General features: G+C 45.0%; 1 protein-coding gene across 7 annotated transcripts in view; it reads left to right on the forward strand.

The window, feature by feature from the left end:
* Nucleotides 1–16,337: 16,337 nt before the first annotated feature.
* The window catches only part of LOC139683021 (zinc finger protein 131-like), a 54,074-nt gene continuing 53,971 nt past the window's right edge, over nt 16,338–16,440 (forward strand). For 6 of the 7 annotated variants that reach the window (XM_071577724.1, XM_071577726.1, XM_071577731.1 and 3 more), the window contains exon 1: nt 16,338–16,429. The gene's annotated coding sequence lies outside the window, so the exon portion shown is untranslated. The remainder of the gene's footprint in view (nt 16,430–16,440) is intronic. The other variant, XM_071577729.1, reaches the window with a different exon arrangement.

Below are 16,440 nucleotides of genomic sequence, written 5' to 3' on the forward strand. Positions count from 1 at the left end.
GCTTTGATCACCCCCACACAGGGTTAGCTGGTCCCTCCTGCTGAACTAGGACAAAATGTCAGGAAAATATAATTTCTTTTTAATTCAGTTCAGTTTCTTTTGAGTTCTTCTCTTTTCAGTTTTTTTCAGTTTTTTTTCCTTTGCTACGGGGACTCAGGGGGGAGGGAGAGGGCAGTCCAGGTTTCATAAGAAGCTAGGCCAAACCTGCGACATTAAGTCAGTGCCTTAAAATCTTTTTTAATTACCCTGGTACTCCTTTTATTGATGTCATCACTGCCAACCTGGACAACCAACAGCGGGTAATAGTCTGAGGGTTGAATAAGCTTAAGAAGTCTTTTCGTAATATCCCTCACCCTGGCCCCGGGAAGGCAGCAAACTTCCCTGTGCGATGGGTCTGGCCAACATATAGGGCCCTCAGTTCGCCTCAAAAGGGAGTCACCGATTACAACAACCCTTCTCTTTTTCCTCTTATCTGTAGTTGTAACTAGTCTGGTAGACTGGGGGTAAACAGAAGACCTTATAGACAGATCTTTCTCCTGACTTTCCTCCATCAGACTTTCTGAGTCCAGGGCCATATACCTGTTTTTTAAGGGCACCCTGGCAGGTGAAAGGGGTCGAGAGGGGGTGTTTTTGCCTCTACGACCAGGCACCTGTTTCCATTCCTCCCCATCCATATGATCTGTCCTATCTGCCTGATGGCAGGAGGGGTTGGGCTTCACCATCTCCTGCTGGGCTTCCTTAGGAGTCAAAAGGGTGTGACTCCACTAGTCAATTTTCCTAGCACTCTCCCTTATGTTTCTGAGCCTTTCCACCTCTTCCTTTAGCTCTGCCACCAGACACAGCAAATCGTTCACCTGCTCACATCGTATGTAGGTGCTTCTCACACTGTTTTCTGGTAGCAGTTCCAGGCTCAAACAGTCTATGCAGCCGGAGGCCTGAGTGGCTGCATCCTTTTTAGAGAGTTCTGTCTGTATTGACACCCCTCTACTGGTAACAGGAGCAACAGCTTTCATTTTTTTGGAAGGCATGACTGCCTTGATTTGTGGGGAAAGGTTAAAAAAAAAAAGTCCGCAAAAATACCTAGGCTTATGCCCTGCCTGTGCGAACTGCCGTGCAAACTGCCGTGCTATGCCCTCACTGACGTGCCACGCCCCTGTTCGCCGTGCTCCAGGTCGCTTGCGCTCTCTAGAGATGTTTTTAAAGGTTTCTCAATCTCCTGCTAACGAGCAAGCCACACCTCCAACTTACCTCTGAGTCACCTGCTGACAGTTGAAGGAGCAGCAAACAAAGCCTGGCAGGAAATGTTTCTTTGTTTTATCAGTAGTATTAAATCTTTCATAAGTGCGCACTTATCAAGAGTAGAACAAGTAGCTTGATCAAGCAAAATTCTTTGAGTTTTAGAATGATGCCATGAGAGAACACCCATAAAGCAGGACTCTGAGCCAAGTTAGGATAGGATAAGATAAAAAGTAAAAGTCTTTTAATAACAGGCCAAAGGCCCACAGGTATACATGATAACATGCACATGCTCACCCTGAACACTGGTTTCTATGGTTTTTATAGTATGGTTTACTCAATCATTACTTTACACATCTCTTGGGCCAGCCCCAGTTCCACTCCTGTTCCACCCCTAGGATTTGGGGCTGGGGTCGTTGAGACCCTCTGTCCTCATTAGCTCCTCTTCCTCGGGCTCTTGGAGTTCTTCCAGTTCTGACTTCTGGGTCACTTTGCCCCGTGTTTATGTTTCATTTTGCAGGCCTTCTGATAGCATTCAGCTCTTTTACCTTGAAGAGAGTCTTAACAACTAAAAGAATTTGAGCTACTGATCTGTGGTAGGGGTTAGGATGTATAAACAGTGAACTTAGGCTGCCAGAATACTAGCACATTAAATCTACATTTGCTACAGTTACTGTGTTCCTATAATCTACAAAATGTGAAAAATCAAAAATCAAAAACCCTTTCGGCATCAAGTCCCCCTTTTTAGAAATATACAAAACTCAAAAAATTTGTCTAGCTTCTACTACTTAAGCTTAGCATTACACTAAAAAGATAAACAAAAACTCTATCAGAAAATTTTACAGCTAGTTATTATGCAAAATACAAATGATAAACATAACTAAATACTTGTTTTAGGTTCAGTAACCATGAAGTAGGATTGTGGAGACATTTTCAAGAGTTACTTGATTTAGAATTTTTGTTTGCTTCTGTATCAGGAATTAGAATTGTTGACATTTTTGTTCTGTGTTTTTGCCATCTGCCACCTGTGAGGAAGATCTACCCTTTTCCTGCCTAGTTCTAAGGAGAAGGAGCTGATAAAGTGAAAAATTCGTCCTTGAAGAAAAAGACTGCATAAACTAGTTATTTTGAGTCTCTCCTATTGGTTGGACTGCCTGGGGAGGAAAGGGCTGTTAGGGGGGAAAATAGAGGGAAAGAGAGAGCGAGAAGAATTTGAAGCAAGAGAAGAAGCAGCAGCGAAGTTTGGTAGCTTCTTCCCTGGGTGGAGGGGGGAAGGCTTCAGTGCCTTCCTCTCCTCACCCCGGGCAGACATCTCCGGGGGGCTGGTTTGCTACGCGAGGGAACCTGTTACTGCAGTGAGTTGCTAGTGGGTCGGTAAGACATTAGTGCCAGCTACTCCCTTGGTGAGTGGAGGGTGTTGGCACGCCTGGGTTTATTGCTTTTTTGAAGGCTTTTTTCCTTCTTTTTGCTTCCCCCTCCTTTTCCACCATGAAACTCCTGTCATTTTAACAATCTCTGGTGAATAAAAAAACCCCCATTTGTTAATCTTTTCACAGCGTCTGTCTCACTTTCCGGCATCTTTTCGAACTCACCCTAAAACAGCTTCTGAATTGCAGCTAAATTTTTATTGATCTTTTTAGTTTGGTTTATGTAAGAACAGCAAATAGTGTTGACTTTACACACTCCTTCCTGTCAGGCTAGTAGGAAATTGAAAACTATTTGATTTTGTAGTTGTGCTGGTTTAAAGGTGAACCAGCAGGGGAAATGAACTCACCACGAGAGAGATTATAAGTCAGACCTAAAATTTAATAATAATATTACAATAACAACACTGACACACAAGGGAGATTGCTTTCAACTCACAAAACCCCAGCAGTATAACCCAGTGTCCTGGGGCACAAACCCAAGGGGGTTTGTTTGCCCTTGTGCTGAGACCCCTGTGGTTCCCCCAAGTCCAGAGCAAAAGGAAAAGAAAAACCTGTTGGTGCAGGCGAGGGCTGTGGTCTGGGCGAGAGTGGTGATCTCCTCCTGTCAAGGTCCTGCTGCCGCTCTGGATCCGACGAGAGGTTCCCGAGGTCTTCTTACCCACCCCTTATGTACCCTCAGGGAGCACTCAGTCCCTCCCCCTGGGCGGGGACTCACACAATGGGTGATTAACTCTGGGAGCCAGGGGGTGTTGAGCTGTTGATGGCCCATTAGCAGCTCCGCCCCCCTCAGGCTGGGTGTGAAGGTGATAATGGCTCCCTGGGCAGCTGCTGCTAATGGCCCATTGACCTTGGGGAATGATAGAGGGGGTAGAATACACAGTTTTGATCACCCCCACACAGGGTTAGCTGGTCCCTCCTGCTGAACTAGGACAGTAGTACTACATGAGTGTCTAGGGTTGAGCTGGCAAAACGCCAACATTCCAGGACAGAATAAAAAGGGTTCCTCCTCCCCCTAACCAGCTAAGGGAAAAAGAAGAGGGAGAGGAAAAAAACCCCTCAAACCAGGCTTATGCTGAAACTAACTACATGTATTTATACAGAAAAGAGAAAAATAAGAGAAAACCACAATATAACACACACTTACACAAGTTATGTATAACAAGAAATAATTTCCCACTTCCCAGTAAACACAAATTCTATCATTTTAACTACAAATCATTCTAGAGAAGTCAATTCTTCAGAGACAGACTTAAGCAGAGAGAAAAGCTAAGAACAAACATTTTACTTCCCTAAGATAACATGATGGTAAGCCAGTGCTCTGGGCTTGGGCCTCCCCATCCCTCCTGGGATGGCAGAGTGTCTTGCTGGGACCACAGCTGTGAAGCAACTGACAAAGCCACACCCACACACCAGCTCTTACCCCTTTTGAGATGATGCAATATGGTATGGAATACAATATTATTGGCTAGAAGAAGTCAGCTGTTAGCTAGCTCAGCCCAGCTCAAGTCAGCTGACAATTTCAGGCTTAATCTGAACTTTAAAGCCTAACTTCTTGGCCTACTTGGTTAAACCCATAACAATGAGACAAACTATGGACTTTTCTTGTGAAGCTGCAATAGCATCTGAGGTCTGATTGTGGATGATTTCAGTGACAATGTTTTTCCAATTGACTTACTTTTAAAGATGGGATCTTCAGGTCTCTGGGATTTCATAGGACTCTCCAAAGTTTGTTTCATTCATCAAAATGCCAATTAGGGCCAATTGCTTTTCTCATCATCAATTGCTGGTATTTGGATACAAATCCAGCAGTCAGTTTTGAAGGATTTTAGATATGTGACTAGGGTCACATGCAAGTTTTGATTTTAAATTTCAGTTAAATTCATAATGCAAATTTAACAATAATTTTGGTGTTTTGGTTAAAGCCAAATGCAACTGCAAATTTTGGTTCCAAACTTAATTCATGGTTAGTAGCAATGCAAACAATACATACAAAAAGTAATTTAAGAAAGTAATAGTCTCTGTTGGTTGCCCTTGTGCTAGGGGCAGAGGACTTTTGTCCTGTAGTAAGTCCAGGAAACCTGCTATGGAAAGTAAACAGTCTGTTTTGTTACTTAGGATGACATCAAGTTGTTAGGATGACATCCTGGAGTTTGAATCACAGATGTACAATTCTGTCTTTGACTATGGTGTAGTTAGTTGACAGTACTTGAGATGACTCTTTCTGGTCAGCATGCAGATGTCAGTGTCCCATTTTTCAACAGTTCTCAGTCTGGAACAGAAATGTCCATTTTTATGGGCTTCTGCCATTTCTGCAAAGTAAAATGAAATCTAGACTATTTAATAATTTTGCAAACTAAATTTCTCTTATGTGAATATAAGGAATCCATGAAAGAGTTGTCTCTCTGCCTTAGCTATAGGCAAGGCTTAAGTATGTAAGGTGTTTCTTATGTCTCTCATATTTTTTAACAAATTTTGCTTATTTGAGTTTTAGGAGTGTGCAATTTTGCAAATTTCAGGCAATTTTCAAGGACTCTCGAATTTCAGAATTCTTGCATTTTGATTCAGCTTTTATAATATGAAGGGGTTAACTGCTAGCCACAAATGCATGGGCCAATCAGGAGCTTTTCACAGGCAAGGTGTGTCTGGAGTTTCTGCAACCCCAAACATCATCTTGGCACTACTAATTGCTCCTCACAGAGTGCTTGCATTTTCTGAATAGATTTCAGGCCTCATTGAGGACAAGCCATCCTGCCACAGCTTGCCCTGACTACAGTCAGTCCTCTTCACCTCACGGAGTGGCTGTACAGGAGTCTCTTGCCTCCGTGTATAAAAGCATTTTTCACTGCCAAATTGTATATGCTTATGTTAACATGTTAAATAACAATGGCATCTTCACATATTGTGAGCCATAGTATGGGTTTTTTAAAAGATCACTTTGCTGAAAGAAATCCAAGAGACATAAGAGCATGAAAAAGTTTTCAGGACATGACTGAAATTCACTTAATTAGGCTAAAATAGGGTACAAGCATCATTTAAACAACTTAAACAAGCTATTTAGCTATGATGTTACCAGTTCATCTCAAAGATTGCAGGCTAGATGTAACCCAGCGTTCATGAGAAAGTCCACTAAATCAGTCCTTCAGCTGCAGTGTTGTGACTAGTTACTTTCCTTGTCTCGTAACACAGGACACACAGGACTTGTTTTCTTCTGTGAGGCTCGGTGCTTTACACACTGTAACAGACACTAGATGATAAGACGTTAGAGACAAATTGAAGATAAACATATCTGAGGTTACAATCACACAGACCCCTGTGTAGATTCTCAAACCAGATTTAGAGAAATCTTTTACACACAAGAGCAATCAAAGAGAAGACACAGTTGTTCTACACAATGCTTGCACAACAATGTTTTCATCAACTTTGCTCTCAGTTTGGATTCTTGAGAGCCATGTCCTTCAGGTCTGGTGGTGACAGACTTCTTTGGTTGTCTGCAAAGAATCATATTCTAATAGCAGATGGTTAGTTCACGTTAAAGGCAAAAATACATAGGTGACAACTATTGATTGCTTTTTGCATCAGCATGACACTGGTCCTAGTTCTCAGCAGCCTCAGAGCTGGAGCAGCTAGAACACAGGGACTAATACAGAAAGTCTTTTGGTTTTGCTTTGCCAATATGTCTCGGTGTATCAGGCTTCTCTAGAATTGGAAATGAGAGATTGCAAACAGACAGAATCTTTAAACTTAGACAGGATACAGGCTCTGAATCTTAAGTTAGTGCTTTAACATTCATCTTAAGTTGGAATGAACTGCATCTGTTCAGGGAGCTTGTAACACAGTAACAGTATCACCCTTTTTGCTCCCCTCCTTTTTGGTCTCAGTGGCAGGGGTAGAGGGGAAATGCTCTCGGGGGTGGAGGAACACTGCCCCCCCCCCCCTTCCTTTTCCAGCAATTGGAGATCTTGTGCACCAGGGCAGAGTAGTCGGGATGACCCCACTGCTTGCCTTCTTGGTGGGGAGTCTTGCATACCAAAATAAGGTGTTTAAATCCTCTGCGTGCTCGGCGAGGCAGGTATGGGTTGTTAGCAATAGGGTTAGAGAGGAAAGGTTCGCTCGCGCTGTCAGTCGGGGCAAGGTCTCAGCTGTAGGTGCTGCCCCTGGGTTTGTGCTCTCATCTGCTATTGCTGTAGCACTGCCTTTGAGCACAGCTTTCCTGTCCGTCTTTGTCGGGGCCATGCTTCCTCTGAAGGGGACAGTACCATTCCTGATGGCTCTTGGGCTGGCTGCAGTAGTTTCCATTGCCATGAACACCACGGTGCCCAGAGCTGCTGCCGGTGCTGCTCCCAGCCCTGGTCCTGCCGTCTGCCCGCTTGGCCAGAGCAGCTCTGCTGCTCCGGGGGGAACAACTTTTAGCCCCCCTTTTCCAGTCAGGACTTTTTGCTGCCCTAGCTGCCCAAGAGGAAGCTGCATTTGCTTGCCCAGCAACTCTTGCCTGTTTGGCTCCCAGCCCCGGAGATGTGTGTGCTGTCTCCCCCGCCCTTGCTCTGTCTGCGTGCCTGGCTACTCCACTCCCGCAGCCACTCCTGTAGCTGCTGGCTCTGCTGATTTCTAAGGCCAACCCTGCTGTGCCTGGCCCCTCTCTGCTGGCTCCGCTTGTCACTCCAAGCGGAGCAACGCCGGCAGAACTTAATTTCACAGTGCTGGTGAATATGCTGCATATGCGCTTGTCTCAGCATTCCCGGGAGCAGTCTCAGTGCATCCCTGTATCCCCCAGGACAGCCTTCAGGGGGGCTCTGGGGGTCTCGGCCCATTTCTGGAGTTTCCTCCTTCCCAGGAGCCGCTAGGCTTCTGGCTACTCATTTGTTTACAGAGGGTCTCTATGACAACTCTCCCTACTCCTCCGATAGGGGAACACACAGAAAACCTCAGGAGGTGGCAAAGGTGCTTTCTTTGTCAAGGGAACAGAAACACTCCCTCTCCTTCCCTTTCGGGACACAGACCCTTCACGGTCTTTAAAAGAAGAGTAAGTTAGAAAGTTGAGATTATTGCTTTTGTTAATCTCCCAGGCTAGGACTAGCCTTGAATCCAAGAAGCTGTGCCACAGCCACGCTTGTCTTGGCTTCTCCCAGCCCAGCTCCCTGAGCTCAGGGACAGTCACTCTATTCCAGAAACTCAGCTTTGCCTCAGTCTTTCTACCAGGTTGGCTCCAGCTTATCTTTGCTTTTCTTTCTTCACTACAGATGTGCTGGTACAAAGCCTCTTTTTCAACAGCAAACAAGATGCAAACCAGTGCTTCATTAAAACACAGAACTGATTGCTCTTTCACACAGCTATGAATGGAGGAAGGGAAGGCAGGAAGGAGGCTGCGCTCCTCTGCATTCCTGGTGTTATCCACTGCTTTGGCCTCCCTGTTCCTCTGTACCGGCCAAGCTGGCTGCCTGGCAAGGGCAGTGCCTGCTGCTCTCCCCTCGCTTGTCTCTGTCTCTGCATAGCTGGAAACGGCAGAAGTGGGGGCAGGGGGAAGGGAGGGCGCCGCCTCCAGCTTGGGTCGACTGCTGGGCAGCAGAGGCGGGGGAAGGGGGAAATGAGCCTGCTGCTTCCCACCCCACACTGCTCCCCGCGGTCCCTGCAAAATTCCTCTTGGCCCCCCTTTCCAGGACTGTACTTATCAGAGCAGCCTGGGGGAAGCCACTGGTGCCTCCCCACTCTGCGTATTTGATCTCTTCCCACTGTTTCTCCTTTCGTAACAGTTGCCTTTTCAAAGCTGTTTCAGGGCTTGTTAGATGCCTCCAGTTCTGCAAAACCAAAGCTAAAGGGGACTCCTCCGGGGTCTCCTTCTCCATGGATTGCAAACAACCCATGCTGACAGGTTACAGGCAAGGGAAAAAACTTTTCAGCACTCAGATTTGAACTGCTGGCCTCAGGAATACCAAGCAAGGTCACTCCTCCAAATGCTATGTTACTGCTTCAGGCTAAGACAGAGTTATTTAATTCCAGAGAGGTGTTCCTCTCCTTTCCAGCTGCATTCAGCTAACATGAGACCCCTGACCCACTCTGCTTTGCCCTTCCCGAAGCTCCAAGGGACCAAACCGTCCCTCACCCAGGCAAAACACCCGTTTGCCCACCAGGCTGAGAAAACTGACTGGTCAGATCAGCTCTACCTCCCAGCCCAACGTATTCCCAGTTCCAGGGAAAAACCTCCCCTTAGTTTGCTAGCAAAAATATCCAAAGGAACTGCTCCTTTTATCTTACCTGATTGTTAGGAGTTTCAAAGGTCACTGAAGGAATCCTCCAAAATATGCCGGCAGTAGAGAATTCCTGCAGGATGAAATTTCTTGCTCTGGAGACCCTAGTGGTTCCGGGGTGCTGGATTCTCTGATTCCACCTTTCAATGCCAAACTGATGCCGTGAGAGAACCCCCACAAAGCAGGACTCTGAGCCAAGTTAGTATAGGATAAGATGTTAGTATAGGATAAGACTTCTGGGTCACTTTGCCCCGTGTTTATGTTTCATTTTGCAGGCCTTCTGATAGCATTCAGCTCTTTTACCTTGAAGAGAGTCTTAACAACTAAAAGAATTTGAGCTACTGATCTGTGGTAGGGGTTAGGATGTATAAACAGTGAACTTAGGCTGCCAGAATACTAGCACATTAAATCTACATTTGCTACAGTTACTGTGTTCCTATAATCTACAAAATGTGAAAAATCAAAAATCAAAACCCCCTTTGGCATCAAGTATAAGAGAAGCGCTTCTAGTTTTTGGTTATTTTATAATGTTGTAATTGCCAAAGTATTAACATAGTTTAAGTTGTTAGGTAGTAATACAAGTAAATAAAGCTTTAAGATTGCTAGTGATTTTAAGAGTAAATAATGATAGTGTAAAATGTGCAACTTTGCAAAATAGAGTTTGTTATAAGTTGTTATTGTTAGCCTATAGTCATAATTCAGTATTAACATAGTTTAAGTTGCTAAGTACTAATGCAAGTAGATAAAGCTCCAGGTTTGTTAGTAATTTTAATAGCAAGTACTAATTTTGTAAGATGTGTAGCTTTGCAAAATAAAGTTTGTTATAAGTTTTGATTGTCAGCCCATAGCCACAATTGTCAACAGTTTTAAGAGCAAATGCTGGATAATTTAAAAAGACCATTTCAGTTTTCAAAAATTGGTAAATATTACAAGAAAGATACAACAGGATTAGAGTTTTTTAAATTGCAGCAAGTGTTTGAAGGATGTGAACTTGGGAGTTGAATTCCACAGCTTACAAATAATGAGACTGATAAGAGTGTTAGTTGTATAGAATATTTTGCTAGTGTTGCCTTGTCTCTTTTCTTGTAAGAGCTTAGTAACAAAAAGAGTAACAACAAGTTTGATTTTTTTTTTTTAGAAAAACAGAAAAGGGGAATTGTAGGAATAAAGAAAGATTTTTTAGTTGAGAAAAAGGAGTTTTAGAATAACAGACAGAGTTTTGAGGCCTGCTAGCAGGTGCGAGTTTAAATCTGTGAGAAAGAGACCAATAACTAGCAAAAACAAAGGAGATAAGAAGGCTCTGGGTTATTCTACTTATGAGAATGGAATGTTGAGAGATAACATGGTCATAGCAATGGTGAACATTTATCTAAAAGTGTCATCCAATTAAAGCTGTGATGAGTTTTATAGACATTGTAATTCAACCTATGGGATGAAGCTATGGGTGGGAAAAGGTAAGGGATATATTCAGTAATTGAAAGTTAGAGCTTGGCTTTTACCTGTCTTTTTTCTCTTCAGGGAGTTCTTGAATAAACTGTCTTTGAGTATGACACCTGTAAGCTATGGCCTAATTAATCTTTTCTCGCCTTCAAGATTTACTACGAACTCACACATTCGCATACATTTACAGTTATTCTGAGGGATTGCCGAGGTATTCCAAAATGGGAAGTAAGATACACGCAGGTACCTCCAAAAATGCCAAGGCAATGCAAAGAATCCAAGGAAATTTATTTAGAAGGCAAGAATGCTAAAGGCTTACAAAGAAAACCTTCAGCAGTTGCAAAAGCACTGGGCCTGAGAAAGACATGCCTCCTTTCTCTTCAGGGCTTTTTATGTTTTTTGGGTGCCTCCCAGCTCTCTCCAGGTGCAGAGGCTCTATAACATGTCTGTGAGCCTTATCTCTCTCCTTGCATACCAAAGAGATGGAGAGCTCATTTGCGGTCCTCTTTGCAATGCAAAAAGGAGAGAACATCAAAGCTGTCCTGAAAAGGTGTCTCTCTTTTGGCAGGAAAGCCTTTCCTAAGTGATTAGCTGTATTCTCCTAGTAAAATCTTCCAAAAAAGGGTATTTACCTGTACATTGATGTAATTGTCAATTTTTCTATATTACTGTAGCATAAAACACTGCACACACTCTTAGGAATTTCCTGTATTAAAGACTATATAAAAATTAATTTGAACTGGACCAAAGGTTTGTTGTTTATCTATTGTTTGATGTAGGATTTCTATGCTGAATGACTGCATTAATTTCATAGGCATTTACCCTTTTAGCAGAGGACAAACACAGTAAAGGCAATCATGTAGATTTGGCATTAGTGAAAAGTGTTGAAAAAGTTAATAAAACAAGTTCATTCACAGGAATTACATAGGCAAGCTCATAAGAACATATAGTCATTGCACGCAGCAACTCTTGTCATAATTGACATAAAGGCTTTCAAATGGGTGATCCCTGTGTCTGTTTTGACTAATGTTGTAGTTTGGGATTATTATGTAAATTCTCTCCCCTGCCACTTAACTGCCCAGGCCAGCAGTTAACAAAAGAAGTTAACTGTCGATCACTTGGGTGGGGGCAGGTTTGTCTCTTTTGTTTTTTGGGATATTCTTCCCAGTCTTGGCTCCGCGGAACGCGGGAGTGGGGGCTCCGAGGAGGCAGGCTGCCCTGCTGGTTACTGCTGGGGCTTTCCTGGCTGTCTCGCTTCCGCTGTGCCCGGACTGCTTTTCTGCTTCTTGGACGGGGAACACAGGGGGAAGAGACGGAGTCCATCTGAAAGCTCACTGCTCGTCTGTCTCGCTGGAAAGGGACTGAAACTCACTCTGCAGCCAGCTGGGCTGTGACATTGACACTTAAGTATAACTTTTCCTCCCGGAGGAAAACCTGCTGGGTTTTGTTGTTGTTTGTTTTTTTTTTTCTTTCTCTTGTGGTGTTGGGGAAGTGGGTTGCACTAGTCTGTTTACATATATATATATATATAGCAGTTATCCTTCTTGTATTAAAATTCCTTTTCTTAAATTTGATAAAGAGTGGTGTGATTATCGTGGAGGAGGCCCCTCCCCCGCTTGTGGGTAAACATTTTGGTTTTTTCCCCTCAAACCAAGACAAAAAATTAAATTATCATGCTTGTTTGGATTAGTATGTTTTCATCTGGTGACAACACATGAAGGCTGTCTGACTATGGATGCCCCCGAAGACTGTGGTCTAGGAGAGAAATTTGCATTTCACGTTGCCAACATTCAGACAAGAGAGGCTAGTTACAGCCAGTGCTGCTCACTTGTTATCTTTTCCTAGGGTGCCTCAGCCAAATAAATCAGCAGCTCTGTTAGAGCTGTTAGTTGTTGCTCAGCTGTTTTCTTCAGCTGTGGGGACTTGAAGCTACAGGAGCAGAGTTGGGCACCACAGAAAGGAATGCTTAGACTTGCTGAGTAGTATCAGTGCAGTTTTTGACACTACTAAACAATATTCACTTCAAGTACCGCTCAAATAATAAAAAAAACCAACACTGTGTGCATGTCCTGCATATAAGAATGGTTATGTAATGAATGGAGCTGGAGAGAATCATGTGTATTCATTCATGTTGGTATGGGCTGGGGGTCCCAGGCCCTTCACCAGTTAGGCTTCCAGAATATATTCACAGAATCACAGAATATGGGGAGTTGGAAGGGACCCACAAGGATCATCGAGTCCAACCCTTAGTGCTGCACAGGATCATCTCCAAGAGTCACACCATCTGCCTGAGAGTATCAACCAAATGCTTCTTGAACTGAGAGGCTTGGTGCTGTGACCACTTCCCTGGGGAGCCTGTTCCTGTGCCCAACCACCCTATGGGGGAAGAGTCTTTCTAATATCCAACCTAAACCTCCCCTGACACCACTTCCGGCCATTCCCTTGGGTCCTGTCATTGGTCCCCACAGAGATCAGTGCCTGCCCCTCCTCTTCCCCTCATGAGGAAGTTGCAGAATGCAATGAGGTCTCCCCTCAGTCTCCTCTTTTCCAGGCTGAACAGACCAAGTGCCCTCAGCTGCTCCTCATATGGCTTTCCCTCAAGGCCCTTCACCATTTCTGTTGCCCTCCTTTGGACATTCTCTAACAGCTTAATATTGAAAGCTTTATTGAAATCCAAAAGGATTACATCAACTGGCCTCCCTTTATCAGCTAGGTGGGTTACCTTGTCCTAAAAGGAAATCAGGTTTGATAAAAAGAACTTTTCTCTCATGAAGCAGTGCTGGCTGTGACCAATGATGTCGAGCAGCACAAATCAAGCACTGGAACAAGAAAGAAGAAAAATAGAAGGCCTGGGAATTGTCTAGATGTGTTGTTTTATCTAAAGCTTTGATTTACTAACCAAGGATGGAGCCACTCTCTTTTAGGCAAAGCAACTCGAGAGAATGGAATGTGGGGGTGGAAATGGGCCCCTTGAAACTCCAAGGCCTGTGTGATTGCCAGCTGAGAGAGTGTGTGTGTGTGACTGTGTTTTGCCTTGACTGACAGGCCTGTACTTTCCAGGGTCCTCCTTCTTGCCCTTCTTGAAAAATCAGGACAACTTTCACCAGCTTCCAGTCAGCTGAGACCTCTCCGGGTTCCCCAGATGGCTCAAAAATCATCAAGAGAGGTTTTGCAATGACATCAGCAGCTCTTTGAGGATTCTAGAATGAATCCCATCAGGCCCCAGAAATTTGTAGGGATCCTGCTGGAGCAGCAGATCCCACAAAATTTCAGGGTTACCTGGGAATTGATCATTCTTGCAGACATGGTCCTCCAGCTCAGGGCACTGGGACCCCCTTGGTCCATCCTCCATGTTGAAGACAGAGGCAAAGAAAGAGTTAAACACCTCTGCCTTGTCTCTGTCCCTGTTTGGGAGGTGACCATCCTCATCCTGGAATGGGCCAATGATATTTCTTTACAACCTATTGCCATTATTGTATTTGAAAAAGCTTTTTATTGTCCCCCACATTTCTGGCAGCTCCAACATCAACCGAGCTTTGGCTGCATAAATTTTCTCCCTACAGTGATGTCCTAGTTCAGCAGGTGGGACCAGTTATCACTGTGGGGGGGTGACCAAAGCTATGTATTCCACACCCTCTATTCATTTCCCAAGAACAATGGACTATTTGCAGCAGCCCAGGGAACACCCAACTCCTCAGGGTGTGAGCTGGGTGTGAAAGAAGCCTGTGAGATAAGAGCTGTGATAACTCCCCTCAAGGGAGTTCGTTAGCACCTTCACACTCAGGCTGAGGTGTCATGTCTGCTAATGGGCCATCAATGATTCCAAAATACCCCATGACTCACAGAGTCAGATGACCCATTGTGTAACTCCCTGCCCTGGGGGAGGGACTGGGTGCTCCCCACCTGGACCGGAGGGTACATAATCTTGGGATTTGAAGACCTCAGGGAACCACTCATCAGATCCAGAGGAGGATCAGAACCTCGACAGGAGGAGACCATTACTCTTGACCAGACTGGGACCATCATCTGCACCAACAGGTTTCTCGCTTCCTTTTACTTTGGACTTGGGGGAACCACATGGGGTTTGTACCCCAGGGTGCTGGGTCATACTTCTCGGTTTTGTGGGTTAAAACCAATTTCTCTTTGTGCCATTGCATTTATTGTAATATTGTTATTAAATTAGAACTCTGTCTTATAATCTCTTTTGTGTTGAGTTCGTTTCTCCTGCCAGTTTACCTTTAAACCAGCACAAGTAAGGAGCAACATATCTGTATTCTTCCCACGGCACCTGACCTTGCTTTCACTGGTCACGCACCTTCCTTTTTTTGCCTTATTTCCAAAAGGAGATCCCTGCTCAGCCAAGCTGGCCTTCTGCCTCGCCTGCTTGACTTCTGACATTTGGGAATTGCTGCTCCTGTGCCCTTAGGAGATGATTTTAGAAAAGTGACCAGCACTGATGGACCTCAGCACCTGCAAAAACATTTTTCCAGGGGACCTCACTCACTAGTTCCCTGAACAGCCTGAAGTCTGCTCTCCTCATGGCCAGAGTTGAGGTTTTGCTGGCACTTTTCCTCCTGTCGACAGAGATTTTAAACTCGGTTGCCTCCTGGTCGCTGTGGCTAAGACGGCCTCCTATCCCCACTTCGCTCACAAGATCCATTCTTTTGACAAGCAGCAGATCAATGAGGGCATCTTTCCAACTCAGCTCCCTTAAGACCTGTTCCATTTTGGCAGATCACATTAAGTAACATAGTCACTTGCACAAAATACAGTAACATAACTTTCCAAACCACATCTAGAAGAACAAACATATGCATTTGCCTTCAGCAGTCAGAATGCACCCATGTATTTGTTTTGATTTCACAGTTGTGCAATTCGGTATACTACTTATATAGAGCTTGCTTAACATAACGTGCCTAGCATTAGTAGCTAAATTTACTGAAGCCTCAGGCCACATGCCATGAGCTTTCACCTAGGTATGTTGAACTTTTACCTGGTTAAATAAAAGAAGGCCCCAGAGCCAGTTCAAGCCATTAATAGAAACTGCAACCTTAGAGATAAAAGAAATGGTCCGCCTAGAAACAGTGAAAGGACCCAATGAAGAACCAGAAGACACCAGACCCTAATATTACTACTGGTCTGAACTGTTGCATGAGGGGTGGGGAATTGAGATTGTCAGGGTGTAACTGCCCAGGGATTTTTTTGTTTGTGGTCCCTCTTTGGAAGCATTCAGCTTATGCTGTAGTGCTATTAATCAAAAGGACGGCATAGAAGAAGCTCTTTTTGGCTTATTGATTTAGCAGAAACCTAGAGTTGAACCCTGTTATGGTGGTTAACACATGTAATTTCCATAACACAGTAAGGGCAGTCAAATATTGCCAGCACTTTGTTACAAGTAAGTTTCACGTACTTGTTGGCTCATTTATGGAACTGGCAAACGTATAGACTTTGAGTCTGGGAAGAAACGACGGTGTTTAATCTTATCCTAATGATGAATTAAATTGCATGTTTCTTTCATGTTCAGAAAGCAGCCGTGTCCCTCCCAGGGGCGGAACAGCCGAGGCCACTCCCTCATACAGCCATCCTGCCAGGCGGAATAGCCGCCCGACGGTGCCGGGGCTCCCGCCGCAGCTCAAAGCCGAGACTGCACGAAATGACCGTCGGAGCCGCCAGTTCTCGCGGCTGCCCCACCCCCCACAGGCACTGCCCGCTCCCCTGCGGAGAGAGCCAGCGACACGGCGACATGCCAATGCTGGGGGGAAGTAGCCCGCCTGCCGCCCCGTTCCCAGGCCCGCCCCAGCTGCGGCTCTTCACGGCGGCGTCACCCATCTCCACGACCGCTCCCCGCCCGCTGTGGGCACACATCCCAGACTAACTCTCAGAATGCTCCGAGCAGTCGAACCGCACCCCCCACCCCCACCTGTGCATGCTGTCATGTGAAAGGTGACCCTACCGTCACTTCCGCACGCGGTGCAGGCCGGGAGTGCGAGTAGCGATTGGCTGGTGCCTACCCCACTTTTCAACGTGCTGGGAAGCAGGAAGCCGTAACGGCAGAGAGCGTGGCAGGGTGAGGGGCTTCTCGCGGTGAGTTACTT

Source organism: Pithys albifrons, chromosome 26 (genome assembly GCF_047495875.1).
Source record: "Pithys albifrons albifrons isolate INPA30051 chromosome 26, PitAlb_v1, whole genome shotgun sequence".
Lineage (NCBI taxonomy): Eukaryota > Metazoa > Chordata > Aves > Passeriformes > Thamnophilidae > Pithys > Pithys albifrons.